Source organism: Aotus nancymaae, unplaced genomic scaffold (genome assembly GCF_030222135.1).
Source record: "Aotus nancymaae isolate 86718 unplaced genomic scaffold, 86718_ANA_hifiasm-v0.15.2.pri h1tg000021l, whole genome shotgun sequence".
Lineage (NCBI taxonomy): Eukaryota > Metazoa > Chordata > Mammalia > Primates > Aotidae > Aotus > Aotus nancymaae.
In genome coordinates, this window is record NW_026988433.1 from 8,554,697 (window position 1) to 8,568,522 (window position 13,826).

Sequence of the window (13,826 nt, forward strand, 5' to 3'; positions counted from 1 at the left end):
CAGTGAACACTCGTGCACGAGTCTGTGGCTGTTTTCGTGTCTGCCTGATAAAGACCTAGGAGCTGAATTACTGGGGTATATGGCAAGCATGTGTTTAACGTAAGAATTGGCCAAACTGTTTTTGCAACGTAGTTGCTCCATTTGCATCCCGTTGCCGGGGGTGAGGGTTCCGGCTGCTGCTCCTTCTCGGCCGCACTTGATGCTGTCTGTCTCAGGTTGCCGTCCGCCTGGGCGAGCATGGTCCTCCGTGGTTTTAATTGGCCTCTCTTAAGGACCGATGATACTGGGCATCTTTTTGTGTCTATCAGCCAGATACTCTTTTGTGAAGCGTCTATGTCGTCTTTTGTCTGTTTGCTGCTGGGTTGACTGGCCCGTATTGATTTGTGGGTGTCCTCTCTGCCTTCTGGAGCTGTCACTGCATTGCAGTGGTAACTCAGAAATTCTTAAATGAGGCTGGGCACAGTGGCTCACACCTGTAATCCCAACACTTTGGGAGGCCAAGGCAGGAGGATCACTTGAACTCAGGAGTTGGAGACCAGCCTGGCAACATGGTGAGACTCTGTCTCCAGAAAAAATATAAAAATTAGCCAGGCATGGTAGCATGTGCTTGTAGTCCCAGCTACTCAGGAGGCTGAGGTGGGAGGATGCCTTAGGTGGAGGCTGCAGGAGCCATAATTGTACCACTGCACCCCAGCCTGAGTGACAGATTGAGACTGTCTCCAAAAAACAAAAACAGAAAAAGCTCCAAAATACCGACCAAACAAAAATTCTTGCATGAGAATAGCAGACACCCCCCTGCCCCGGCCCCATCCTCAGGTTTCAGCCCACCAGCCTGTTTGTGGGGTCCTCTGGGGAGTTAACGGGGGAGTTTCCCAGTGGCCTGGCGATGTGGCCTTGGGCCCCTGGGTGGTCTTACAATCCACACCTCTGGGATTGAATCATAGCTCTAAGAACTTGGGCATGAGATTTGATTGTCTGAGCCTCAGTCTCCCTCTCTGTCAGATAGGTAGCAGTAGCTGCCTCCAGGGTTATCATGGGGAAGTACTTGGCCCAGCGTTGGCGACGCGTGGGCCCAGATGGTAGCATGGCCCCCTTTCCCCGAACGTCAGCGTTGTCTTCCCAAGCCCCACGCGTGCGATGCCTAGTAACAAGACCCGTGTTCTCTCTGCAGGTCTCCCCGAGTCTTTGAGGACACAGCCTTGCTGGAGGCAGTTTCTGGTAGGTTCACATCTGTCTCCTCTTGGTATCGCCAGGAGGTTCGCCCTGCCTGGACCATCTCATGGGAAGCAGGTCTGGAATGGCTGGGAGCCGGGTTCAGCCTGGAGTGTGTGGTTGGGGCACGGCATGGCCTCAGGGGCGTGAGGGTTCTGTTGCTTCAGAGCTGTCCAGGGCAGCGAGCAACTGGGGCGGTTTGTGGGGTCCCCCAGGCATGGGCTGTTTCCTGGCTGAGCTGCAGCAGTGACTTTTCGATGACTCCTGAGAGATAGGAGGGTCCCTGATGGCGTCAGTGTGAGGGGGTGCGTTTCCCTGGGCTCCGGGGTTCTTGGGCATGTTGCTTTTGTGCGTTGGCAGAGGGCTTGCAGGTTTGGCCAGGGTGGGGCCTGTGGCTGGGCCCGGGTGTTCGGGTGTTGGGTGCTGGAGGAAGCCCTCAGGCTGAGTCACCACTGTGGTTCCTGTGTCCCGCAGGCAAAGAGCTGGCCTGGGTCCTGGTCTCGCCACCGCTGCTTCTGTGCTGGGCACCAGGGCCGGGCCGCTTGATCTCTCTGTGTCTCTGTCTCTCCATCTGTAGACGGGCGTGGTGGTGGGTGGGTAATAACACTTTGCGCTTGTAGTGTTGCTGTGCTGATGCATGCTGGCAGAGAGCAGTGCCTGGCCCGAGAGGGTGACTGGCGAGTCGTGATCACAGGTCGTGCTTTTTACACGTCACCCCATTTTGTGACCCTCACAGCAACACTCCAGAATGGGCAGTTAGCCCCGTTTTACAAGTGGGGAAACTGAGGCATGGATTGGTCACCTGGCCCAGATCTTTCAGCTGGAAGCAGAGAACCCCTTCTCACCCTTCCCAGGGAACCCAGCGGGTTTGTCCTGGAGTGCTCATTCCATAGCCAGGCAGACACGGTCGCTCAGGGCATCGCGGGGCTCATGCACACGGAGGCTGGGGCACGCGGTGGGTGCTCTGTGTGTTCTGGCTCATGCCAGGCCGCTGTTGGGAGATTTTATTCCTGTTCCAAATACAGTTACGTGCTGCATAACGACATTTCTGTCAGCAATGGACTGCGGCCCCATAAGATTATAATACCACATTTTTTTTTGAGATAGAATCTTGCTCTGTTGCCCAGGCTGGAGTGCAGTGGCACGATCTTGGCTCACTGCAACCTCCGCCTCCCAGGTTCAAGCTATTCTCCTGCCTCAGCCTCCTTGGTAGCTGGGATTACAGGTGTGCACCACCATACATGGCTAATTTTTGTATTTTTAGTAGAGGACGAGTTTTGCCATGTTGGCCAGGCTGGTCTTGAACCCCTGATTTCAAGTGATCCATCCGCCTTAGCCTCCCAAAGTGCTGGGATTACAGGCGTGAGCCACCGCACCTGGACAATACCACGTTTTTACTGTTCCTTTTCTATATTTGGATACACGGTGTGCCACGGGGTTCCAGTGGCCTGTGGGATTCAGCCACACACTGTACAGGTGGTAGCCTGTGAGCCATAGGCCACATCAGGGGTGTCCAATCTTGTGGCTTCTCCAGGCCATGCTGGAAGAATTGTCTTGCGCCACAGAGATAATACACTAACATCAATGATAGCTGATGAGCTAAAAAAAAAAAAAAATTCCCAAAAGGGTCTCATAACATTTTAAGAAAGTTGATGAATGTGTGTTGGGCCATATTCAAAGCTGTCCTGGGCCAGGGTTGGACCAGCTTGGGTGACAGCACACAGCCTGGTGATCAGCCGGCGCTGTGGTCAAGGTTCATGAAAGTCCATCCCTGCCAAGCTCGCACAGCCACGGCTCCGGCTGGCCATGCGTTCCCCAGAACGGAACCATATGGTTCAGCAGCGCATGCCTATATATATGTTCGTGTGTGCACCGACTCTTTCTAAAGCACCTACTGTGTGCCAGGCTCTGCTGTGGGTGCTGGGGGCGGACCTGTGGGCAAGATGACCAAGCACCTGGTCCTCCCTGTGGGGAGCTAGACCATGACCAAAGGTGACCGAGTCTGACGCTTAGTGGGTCTCTCAGTGGAGGGTACGGGTGGGTGGGGGTTGCAGTTTCAAAGTGGGGGTCAGGTGGGCCTCCCTGAGAAGGTGGCCTTTGAGTAGGGACCTGAAGGAGGGGAGGAAGGGAGCATGTGGGTATCTGGGAGAGCGTGTGGCATCTGGGGAAGCGTGTGGGCATCTGGGGAAGCGTGTGGGCATCTGGGGGAGCGTGTGGGCATCTGGGGGAGCGCGTGGGCATCTGGGGGAGCGTGTGGGCATCTGGGGGAGCGCATGGGCATCTGGGGCAAGGGCAACCCAGGTCAAGGGAACAGCGGCACCAAGGCCCTGAGGCTGCTGGGTTTGGGCCTTCTGGGTTGCACGATTCTGAGTTACCTGGTGCGGGGGAAGGTTTCCCGGGGGAGGACACTTTCCTTTGTCATGTGCCTTTGGGGGCCCCCACAGGCAGGGGGAGAGGTCAGCCCTGCAGGTCAGCTGCTTTCTAGGACTGGGCCCTGGACCCACAACAAAGTTTTATCTTGGAGAGTGAGAGGGAAGGAGGAGTGGGATGGTGGTGGCCCCTACCAGGTGATCCTCTCAGCAGGGCTTTCTGCCTGGGCTCACGGGGCCTTTGAAGCTGGAAGGAAATCGGCCTTGGCCTTGGCCAGGCTGTTTTTCCCGGCCTCCTCCTCTGCCTCTCCGCGCCCATCCATCGGCGTCTCCGTCTCCAGCCTAATGGGGAGCCTTCCTCCTGTGGCTGAGTTATCTGCTTGTCATGCCAGTGGCCCACCCGAGGACGATAAAAGGGCTTTTTGTCTGCAAGCACTTAGCTTCCTCTGCCGGGGCGATCCATCACATCTGAGGGTGGCCGGGAAAGCAGACAGACGGCGGAGGGGCCTCCTCCCCCTGCTGAGGGAACCTGATGCTCCCCGGAGCCCCCTGGCAGGGCCGGAGTGGCTCCTCAGCCCACAGGCCAGGCCGGCAGGGGCGAGTGGGAGGGGCCGTGGACACACGAAGGCAGGCAGATGCCCTGTGCTCCCTCGCAGAGGACTCCCTGCCTGGACACCCTGCCCCACGGCGCCCATGTGGCAGCTCTGTGGGGCACCTCTGGGACTCTTCACGTTGGAGGGGGTGGTGGGGGTGCAGCCTTTTCTGAGGAAGAACCGTGATGGGGGTGGAAGGGGAGGTGGGGGGGATAGAGGGACAGACGTGGGCCGACGCTACGCGTGCACGTAGGTCCCCCCGCCCCGCCCCGGGTTAAGCACTTTGTAGAATTCCTCTTAAAATCTCAGAGTGACCCTAAAGTGGGGCACCCTCCTTATCCCCATTCTCCAGATGAGGAAACCGAGGCACAGGACAAGATGGGGCAGCAGCAGAGGGAGGGCTTGGCCCCTGGCTCCCAGCTGCACACTCTTCCCTGCTGACCTAGGACCTCAGAAGGGGGCTGTCAGAGCCGCTGGCCCCAAAGTCGGGTTTGCTCATGACTCTAACCTCTGTGAATGGGTTCTTTAGCGGGGGAGTGGGCTGGGAAGGTTGGTGTCTGCTTGCATCTGTACATTGGAGTGAGGGGTCGGTGTGGGTGGGGGCTGGGGTCTCGGGGTACCCTGGGGGGTGATCAGGGACACTGAAGGGATGTGTGTGGAGGTTTCAGGGCCCTGGCCCAGCGAGATCTTGCCTCTCAGGGACTCTGGGAGGACTGGCCTTATCCCCGGTTGGGCGGGGTCCTGGGCCCTGCTTGGGTTGTGGGGAGAGCAGTGGAGGCCCCCCGCCCCTCCCTGTCTGCCATCCTCCTCCCTCTCCTTCCCAGCCTGGATGCTCAGCTGGGGGCTCCCTGCGATCCCTTCTTCCCCTCCCCCTCCTCCCCCTTCCTTCCCTCTCCCCACCCCTCCTCCTCCTCCTCCCTCCTTCTCCCCACAGGCCACCCTCAAATGACAGCAATTAATGGTGCCTGTGATGGCAGGCTGAGAGGAGGAGGCTGACAGTTGAGCGTGTCTGCCTGCGGCCGCCTGCTAATCAGGCCCGGGGGACGCCCCTCCCGTCCCGCCGCTGGCTCCGGGCGCCTGCCCCAACATCACTCACAGGGGACAGGAGCCCCGGACAGGCCCACGGGAGCTAGCACAGCGCCCCCATCCCTGCAGCCTCTCCCTGCCCTTCTATTATTATTACCATTTTCTGTCATAAATGGCTGGGCTCTGGCTGGAGTCTTGCTCAGCATGAGTTGGTGGGTGCCTCCCAGACATCCTTCTTCTGAAATGACCTCTCAAGTGCCCGTGTTGTCCTCAGGGCCAGCTGTCCCTACAGGGCCCCATCCTTTTGTCCCTGCTTCCCTGGGAGGGGCGGGTTGGGTGGTGCCCATGAACCATGTCCTGTCTGGACAGCAGGCATCAGTTAAATGCCCTGGCCTGAGTCCTCAAGGCCCGGGGGCAGCTACCTGAGCCCAGAGCCTTGTCTGGCAGTGTGGGGGAGTGTCTTGTTTGTCAGGGTTACTAGAATCCTGGGCAGCCCTGTCCACACTGAGCCTGGTGCTCGACCATTTATCACTTTGCAGCAGCAATAATGAAGCCCCTGCTGTATGCTGTGGCTTGCAGCTGGTAGGTTCACTCTGGTTCGTTTTACTCTGCAGGTCTCTGAGAAGTGTGGTATTTCTCACCTTGCTTTTGCAGAGGGGAGATCTGGGGGCCAGAGAGGCAAAGGGATTTGCCCTGAGGGGCGCAGGGCCCTAAATGACCTGCCTAGTATAGGACAAAGCTGGGTTCAACTTAGACCCGAACTGTCCAATGCTCATACATCAGGGGTCAGCTTAGGAACCAGCAGAGCTGATTGAGAAGTGAGGAATGGTCCCTGGGCCCTGGGATTGGACTGAGTAGTGTTCGTATACGCAACTTTCTCTCTGTTACGCTAAGATCATCTTCATTGAGATGCAATTCACCTATCATAAGACGCACCCATTTTAAGGGTTCAGTTGCATGAGTTTTGACAAATGTAAACATTTGCGTCACCTCCACAATCAAAATGCAGTGTTTCCATGTCCCCCAAATCCCCTCCAATCCCCTGGCATTAGATCCCTAGTGCCTCCTCCCTGCCGCCAACTGGAGGTACCCACTGATCTGCTGTTACAGAAGCTTTTACATCTTCTAGAATTTTATAATAAAATTAGCACCAGGTATGCACTTCTTCGTGTCTGGCTTCTTTCACTCTGCATAACCCACATTGCTCACATATCAATTCATTCTTTCTCACGACTGAGTAATATTCCATTGTGAAGCTTTATTATTTTATCCATTCTTCAGTTGATGGACATCGAAGTTTCCAGGTTTTGGCTATTGGGGATAAAACTGCTCTGAACACTCTTGTGTAAGTCTTTGTGTGAAGATGTTTTCTTTTCTCCTGCGCAAATATCTAGGCGTTGGGTTGCTAGGTCACATGGTAAATGTGTTAGTTTATAAGAAGCCGCCGGCTGTTTTCTGGAGCGGCTGTTCCGTTGTGCATGCCCACCTGCCGTGGGTGAGAGTTCCAGATGCTCCACATCCTCGTCAGCACTTGCTACTGTCTGTCTTCCAACGTTGGCCATTCCAGGAGATTTGAATGCACTTTTGACTGCACTTTGCGGCTTTTGCTGCCTTTTGGGCAAAGCTGTGGTTCTGTGTTTTGATTTTATGTGTCTGGCCACGTGGTGGGAGTCTCTCGGATGGTGGGTGAGAATCACGTGTCTGCCAACTCTAGCTCTGTGTTTTCCTTTCTAGTCTTTGTGCTGCTGACTGGCCGCATCTGTCCGACGGCCGTGGTTGAAGCCACAGTGCAGTTCTGGGTAGCACCAGCTGTGAATGTTGTTCTTTTTGGTTTTGTTTTGTTTTTGAGACACAGTCTTGCTCCATCGCCCCGGCTGGAGTGCATTGGCATGATCTCAGCTCACTGCAACCTCTGCCTCCTGGGTTCAAGCGATTCTCCTGCCTCAGCCTCCCAAGTAGCTGGGATCACAGGCGCGCCCCACTGTGCCCGGCTAATTTTTGTTTTGTTTTTTCTTTTTTTTGAGTAGAGACGGGGTTTCACCAGGTTGTCCAGGCTGCTCTTTAACTTCTGACCTCAGGTCATCCGCCTGCCTTGGCCTCCCAAAGTGCTAGGATTAGTGAGTGTTGTTCTTAACTCTCGTATTACAGATGAGGGAACTGAGGCTCTGACAGGTCAGGTGACTTTCATTCTGCTGAGAAACGAAACGCTTGGCTCCGAGCCGTGTCGCTTCCCCTCTTCGGCTGGGAGGCGCCAGCTCCGTTTGCTGCAGGGATGTGTTTGCCAGTCCAGAGGGTCATGCTAAGAATTGGTGGCTGGTTGGGGCCACTCCTCCTTTCCCGAGGGTTTCCTCTGCTGGAGGGATGAGTGTGGAGGAGATGTGTGCCTTCCGGGTCAAGCACCGTCCTGTGGCACTGGGCACTGCTGAGCGAGTGTCAGGCGTTGGCCCTGCCAAGGGTCTTCCTTGCTCAATCCTGTTGTCTTGGGCGAGGCCACACCTGCCTTCTGGGGAGCTATTTTGGGGCAAGGGAGGAGCGTGACATGTGGAAGCGCAGGAATGGGCTGCGGACGAAAGAGGGGCCTCTTTCTCCTCTTCCTTTTTCTCTGCCTGAGGGGTGTCAGCTAAGATGACTTTTCGGGGAAGGAGGCCTGTAAATTAAATAAGCAATCCCGTAAATATATAAGTAATGAAGTTAGCGGGGTGCCTAATTACATCGGATTCATCATTGTGGATGGATGCCCGCCCGCTCGTGGTGCTTGTTTTTCATCTTCAGCTCTGACATGTGTCTCCTTCCGTTTCACGGCCGTCCCCACCCCAGCTGGAGGGAGGAGGCGGGGAGGCGCTGCTGTTGGGACTCCCAGAGAGCCTGGGTGGTGGCGGGTGTGGGGGGTCCCTGAAGGGCTGTGTACCCAGTCTGCCTGGTCCCAGGGATCCAGGTAGACCCGTCTTTATGCTGCAGTTGGGCTTATAAACCTACTGGAGCTTTGAAGTTGGAGCACCTGATGGCAGTGACAGCAGCAGTCCGAACAGGGTGATCGTCATCGTGTTGCACTTTACATATTATAATTTATTTAATTGACAAGGCACAGCGGCTCATGCCTATAATCCCAACACTCTGGGAGGCCAAGGTGGGTGGATCACCTGAGGTCAGGAGTTCGAGACAAGCCTGGCCAACATGGTGAAACCCCGTCTTTATTAAAAACACAAAAATTAACTGGGTATGGTGGTGGGTACCTGTAATCCCAACTGCTGGGGAGGCTGAGGCAGGCGAATTGTTTGAACTCACGAGGCAGAGATTACAGTGAGCTGAAATTGCACCACTGCACTCCAGCCTGGACAACAGATCGAGACTCCACCTCAAAAAAAAATAATAATAATAATTATTTAATGACCTAAAAGCTCTTGTAAAGTCGGGATTATCATCATGCCTTCTTTACAGATGAGGAAACTGAGGCACAGAGAGTTTCCGCATCTTGCCTGAGGTCACAAAGCCAGTGAACTTTGCACTCAGGTTGTCTGCCCCGGCCTTGTCCTTCCCGCCTCGCTCTATAGGGCGTGCTGTGTGTGCTGTGGCCGTGTCTGTGCGGGGCACTGTGTTTGTCATCTACCCTTCAGCGTGGCCTGTGGAGGGATTGCTGAATCAGGATGGCCCGAGGCCTCCTGAGGTTTCACTGCCGAAAAGATCTCGTCATCCCTTCCACGACTGCCATAAACAGATACCATTCTGAACTGGAAAATAGAATTGTGTTTCACTAACGACAAAGCAGCCCATTTGCTGGAATTAAAACAGCTTCTTTCCAGATCTTCTCTTTCTCTTTTGGGGGCCCTGATTGCCTGGCTCTTGAGGGACTCTCAGTCCTGCCTTTGATAATGGTCCTTAGACCCATTGTACAGATGGAGAAACCGAGGCTCAGGAAGGTGGAGGGGCGTGAGTGAGACCGCACGGCTGGGAGGTGGTGAAGCTGGGGTTCTAGCTGCCTCTTACTGCCTGGTTTGGGGAACCGAGGCCACTTCAGGTCCCTGATGTGGAGGAGGCTGCCTCTCCTCTCCGAGAGGTGCAGGGAGCCGTGTGCGCCCAGGTTGGCTTTGCTGGGGTCCTTGCCGTGGCTGAGTGGTCAGCGTCTTGTCTGTCCGGTGCGGAGAGGAGGTCAGCTACTCCGCCTCGTGGTCGCTTCTCAGGACCTGAGCATGTGCCGGGCATGGACAGAGAATGGGGGTGGCTGGGGGCAGTCTTATCCTCATTCGCTGTCCACGAAGCCCCAGGGTGCGCAGCCAGAGTCCACGCCTGTTCCCTCCCCCCGTGGTGTGTCTCCGCATCTCCAGACTCCAGGTCCTGTGCGAGGCAGTGGGGCCTGAAGCCTTGGGATGTCTGGGCCTCCACCGGGGGCCAAGGGTGGGAACACCTTCACTTTCCGGGGTGTACTTGTGCAGCCAGACAGGGCTGCGTTTCTGGGCTGTGGCTTGGATGGGAGCGGGGGGGTTCTCACATTCCCTTGGTGCTGACTTCAGGCTCCTGGGGTTTGGGGCTCCCCCTACCCCTCACTGTAACCTGGGGTGGAGAGAGTTGTTGAGGACAGACCTACATGAAGAATTGTGTGTGTCCGTGATGTTCCTGGGGATTGGAGCAATCCAGGGAGGCTGCCTGGAAGAGCTGGAACACTGATATTGAATATTATTAAGCCCATCTTAGAGGGACTGATGTGTGTACATGCTTCAAACGGACCTGGCACAGAGCAAATACTGTATTTCGTATAAAAGCTAACATTTCCTGATCCTTTTCTTGTCTTAGTGCTGTGTGTGAGTTGCCAGTATTACTATTTTTAACATTAACTACAGTTTCTAACGTTCAGCTCATACATACACACGTGTACTCTTCGCAGCAGCCTTAGAAGGTGGGTGCTATTATGATCAGCCCTGTTTTCTAGGGAAAGAGGCTGAGGGCAGACAGAGGTTAAGGGACTTGCCCAAGGTCGCACGGTGGCAGAGCTAGGACGTGACCCCAGGCTGCCTGACTCCGCAGCAGCTGCTCTTCGTCGTGTGGATTGCGCAGGTGCCACCTGCAGCCCTCCCCGTGCCCCGTGGGTACGCTGGTCGCTGCCGCAGCCAGACTGCATCTCTTGGCAGGGCCACGCCAGCTGTGGGGCAGACTCCGTGTGCCACGTAGGGCCCTCAGGCACGCAGCAGCTGCTCGGGGCAGTGTGGCATGGTCGGGACGTGGGACATCTGCTTCTTGGCTCTCTGAAGCCAGACTGGTGCCCCCCTGGCCTCCTCTGGGTCAGGGGGATGGCAAACACGGCAAACGAGAGGCAGGGCTCTGCCTTGTGGATCACACGGGCTGATGAGGGGATGGGCAGTGCCAAAAAGCAAGCACCATTTTGCAAGACAAGAAAACGCTGCCTGTTAAATAACACAGGGTGGGGAGGTGGGGTGACTCCAGTCTCGGGGGACTCATTTTGAGTAGAGAATTCCACGGTAGCTTCTGAGGAGGTGGCATCTGAGCTGGGCCCTGGACGATAAAGGGGCACCCGCTGTGTCAAGGAAGGGGATGAGGGAACAGCAGGCACGGAGGCCCTCCGGCCACCATGTTTCAGCATGCGGATTGAGGCTCTGTGCCTCAGTTTCCCCACTCTGTAATGGCTGGAGCAGAGCGGGGGGCCCCAGGAGGGCTTCCCTGGATCTGAGACTGTTTTACAGTCCTCTGGGTCTGGGCTGTTTTTCACATTTCAGGTAGAAATCAGGTTGAATGACTTTGGCTTTTCATTTTGTTTTTTTGCTCCGCAGTTAATTTATATGTATCGGGCACGTGGCATTTCCAGACTCGTGTAGGTCACTGGGATGAGAATGATGGAAAAGGTGGACATTGCCTGCGCCTTTGAGTTTAGGGTCCAGAGGGAGAGTGTCGGTTAAACAAGCCCGTGCCATCTCGGGTGGTGAGGGTTGTGAGGACGCGGTTCAGGCACTCACTTGGGTGAAGCAAGAGCCGAATTAGTCTAACATCAGGCCAGGTGTCCTGGGACAAGTCACTCAAGGGGAGACCTGAGGGTGATTAGTTAGGGAAAGTTAGTTAGGGCTCCTGAGTTGTGGCAGAGACACACTCAAGCTGAGTTAGGCCATGAAGAGGAGTTAATGGGTGCTCAGGGTGGCCAGGGTAGGACACGTTCAGGCATGGCTGGATCCAGGTGCTCAAACAATGCCTCTGGGAGCCGGCTCCGCCTTAGCTCCCTTCTGTGTGGGCCTTGTTCTCAGACAGAATCATGCCACCAGCCCAGCCAGCCAAGGAGAAGGAGAGTCACCTGGCATGCCAGGAGGGACACTCCTTTCTCTTGTGTGAGTGATGTCTTCAACACTTGTTCCACTGTTTGCAACAGCAAGAGGAGGTGGCCGAAGTAGGGGTGAGGGGAGGTCCCCAACTCAGACACAGGGAGGAGAGGAGCGAGCTAGTCAGTGCAGGCCAGAAGGGAGGGGTGGGGATTGCGGCTCACTGGCATGCTAGAAATTTTGATGGTTTTCCAAGTGAAGCTGGAAATCTAGATTTTATAAGGAATGGCCCAGTTTTTAAAAAACATTGTATGGGCCAGAACAACTTTCCTTCATGGCCACAACTGGCTGTCACCATTTTATGGCCTCTTCTTAGCGGTGACTTTTAAAGTATTTTGTCCCCGCTGTGATCTGGGTAGAATGTCCCATGGGCTGTACCGGAAGGTATCAAGTCTTGGAAAGTCACGTTTGACGCCACTGGAGATGCCATTTCTGAAAGTCAAGGCCATAGTTCCTCAGAGAACAGTACTGCATCTCCAGCGGGGCCTGACCTTCTCAGAGGCAGTAAGCCCAGTGGTTAGTGTCATAGTCACGGGTATCACACTTGCTGGGTTCAAATACAGACACTGCCACTTCCCAGCCCCGTCCCCTTGGGCAGGTCACTTCGCTGCTCTCTGCCTCAGTTTCCCAGCATGTGCTAATAGAATGGGTATAACAGCACCCCATAGGATTGTTGTAAGGCAAGCCTGTCCAGCCTGTGGCTGGGGACGGTTTTAAATGCAGCCCAACACAAATTTGTAAACTTTCTGAAAACGTGAGGTTGTTTTGCGTTTTTTTTTTTTTTAGTCTATCATGCCAGTTAGCCGCAATCCCCACCCCTCCCTTTTAGCCTGCACTGACTCACTCCTTTCCTCCCTGTGTCCGAGTCTGGTTTGTCAGCTGTCGTTAACATTAGCGTCATTTTATGTGTGGCCCAAGACAGTTCTTTTAGCGTGGCCCAGTGGAGCCGAAAGGCTGGGCACGCGGTTCTAAGGCACCATGTAGGCTCCAAGAAGCCCGTCAACCCCTGCGCAACGGTGGTGTTGGCTGTGTGAGGTGTCCTTCCTGGGTCGGGTCCCTGGGTCCAGCCTGCTGGCCCGGAGCATTCCTGGGTGCTACTCTGCTCTGCCGCTGCCCCTGCTGCCGGGTTGTGGGTTCCCAGGGGCCCCAGAACAGGCAGCCACCTGCCCCCTGCCCCCAGCCATCCTTGCCAGTTGCCGGGTACCCTGGCGTGCCGGGTGGTGCTGCAGTTGGAAGTGAGTCTTGAGTGAGCAATTAAGTCTGCCAGCTGCCAGCTCACAGCTGCTGCGGGGCAAGGGGGGGCGGTGCCTTTTAGAAATGAAAACACCGCACAGAAAAACAGCCCTGGAGTGCCGCTGGCTTCCCGTAGCCAACGTGGTCAAGGCTGCATTTTGATGCTTTTGTGGAGAAGAATCCTGGGCCTAGATGGGAAGATAGGATGCATTTTGGTATGGGAAGTGTCTTTATTTGGGGGCAGAGATGATGGCCTGTGTCTGGCCTCGCCATCCAGGACGCCCCTTTCCGCAAGCCGCCCCGCAGTGGCTCCTGGACACCGGCTGCAGGAAAGGGAATTGGGTTCCTTGGGGTCTGTCTTCAGCAGGCTCAGGCTGGGAGAGGGTGGCTGTGGGGCCTCTGTTCTGTCTCCAGCTCTGTCGGCTGTAGGGGCCTGGGGTCATCCCGGAGATGCCTGGAGCTCTCCTCTGCAGCTTCCAGCCACTTCTCTGGAACTAACGGGAAAGGAGAGGGCCCCAGAGATGTTTCTGGGCATATGATTGCTGCCATTTTGAAGTCTTGGTTTTGGTAGTGGGTTGAGTCATGGCCCCTAAAACGGGTCCACGTGGAAACCGTGAATACGACCTTGGCCTTACTTGGACCATGAGTCTTTGCAGATGTGACTTAGGTAAGGGTCTTGCTGAGATCATCCTGGAAAAAGGATGGGCCCTAAGTCCAGAGACCAGTTTCTAGGAGGACACACAGCGGAGGAGCCACGTGAAGACAGAAGGAGCACCCAGAGCCCCTGGGACCTGGAAGACACAGGGAAGGTCCCCGCAGAGTCTTTGGAGGGCGTGCGGCCCCGGTGACACCCTGAGCTGGGACTTCTGGCCTCCAGACCTGTGAGAGGACAGACACGTCGCTGTTTTCAGCCACCCAATTTGTAATAATTTGTTACAGCAGCCACAGGAAATGAATACAGTTGTGAATTTTATTTTAATCACGCATATAGTTTAAAGTTAAAATGTGAAATGTAACTTTGCCTAGTTCACTGCCGTATTTCCAGTGCTCAGCACATACAGCGGGGGCTCGGTAGA

The 13,826-nt window shown here is 55.4% G+C and overlaps 1 protein-coding gene across 1 annotated transcript in view; it reads left to right on the top strand.

The window, feature by feature from the left end:
* Nucleotides 1-942: 942 nt before the first annotated feature.
* Nucleotides 943-13,826, top strand: part of NCOR2 (nuclear receptor corepressor 2) — a 211,703-nt gene continuing 198,819 nt past the window's right edge. Inside the window, exon 1 of the mRNA XM_064379585.1 lies at nt 943-1,218. The gene's annotated coding sequence lies outside the window, so the exon portion shown is untranslated. The remainder of the gene's footprint in view (nt 1,219-13,826) is intronic.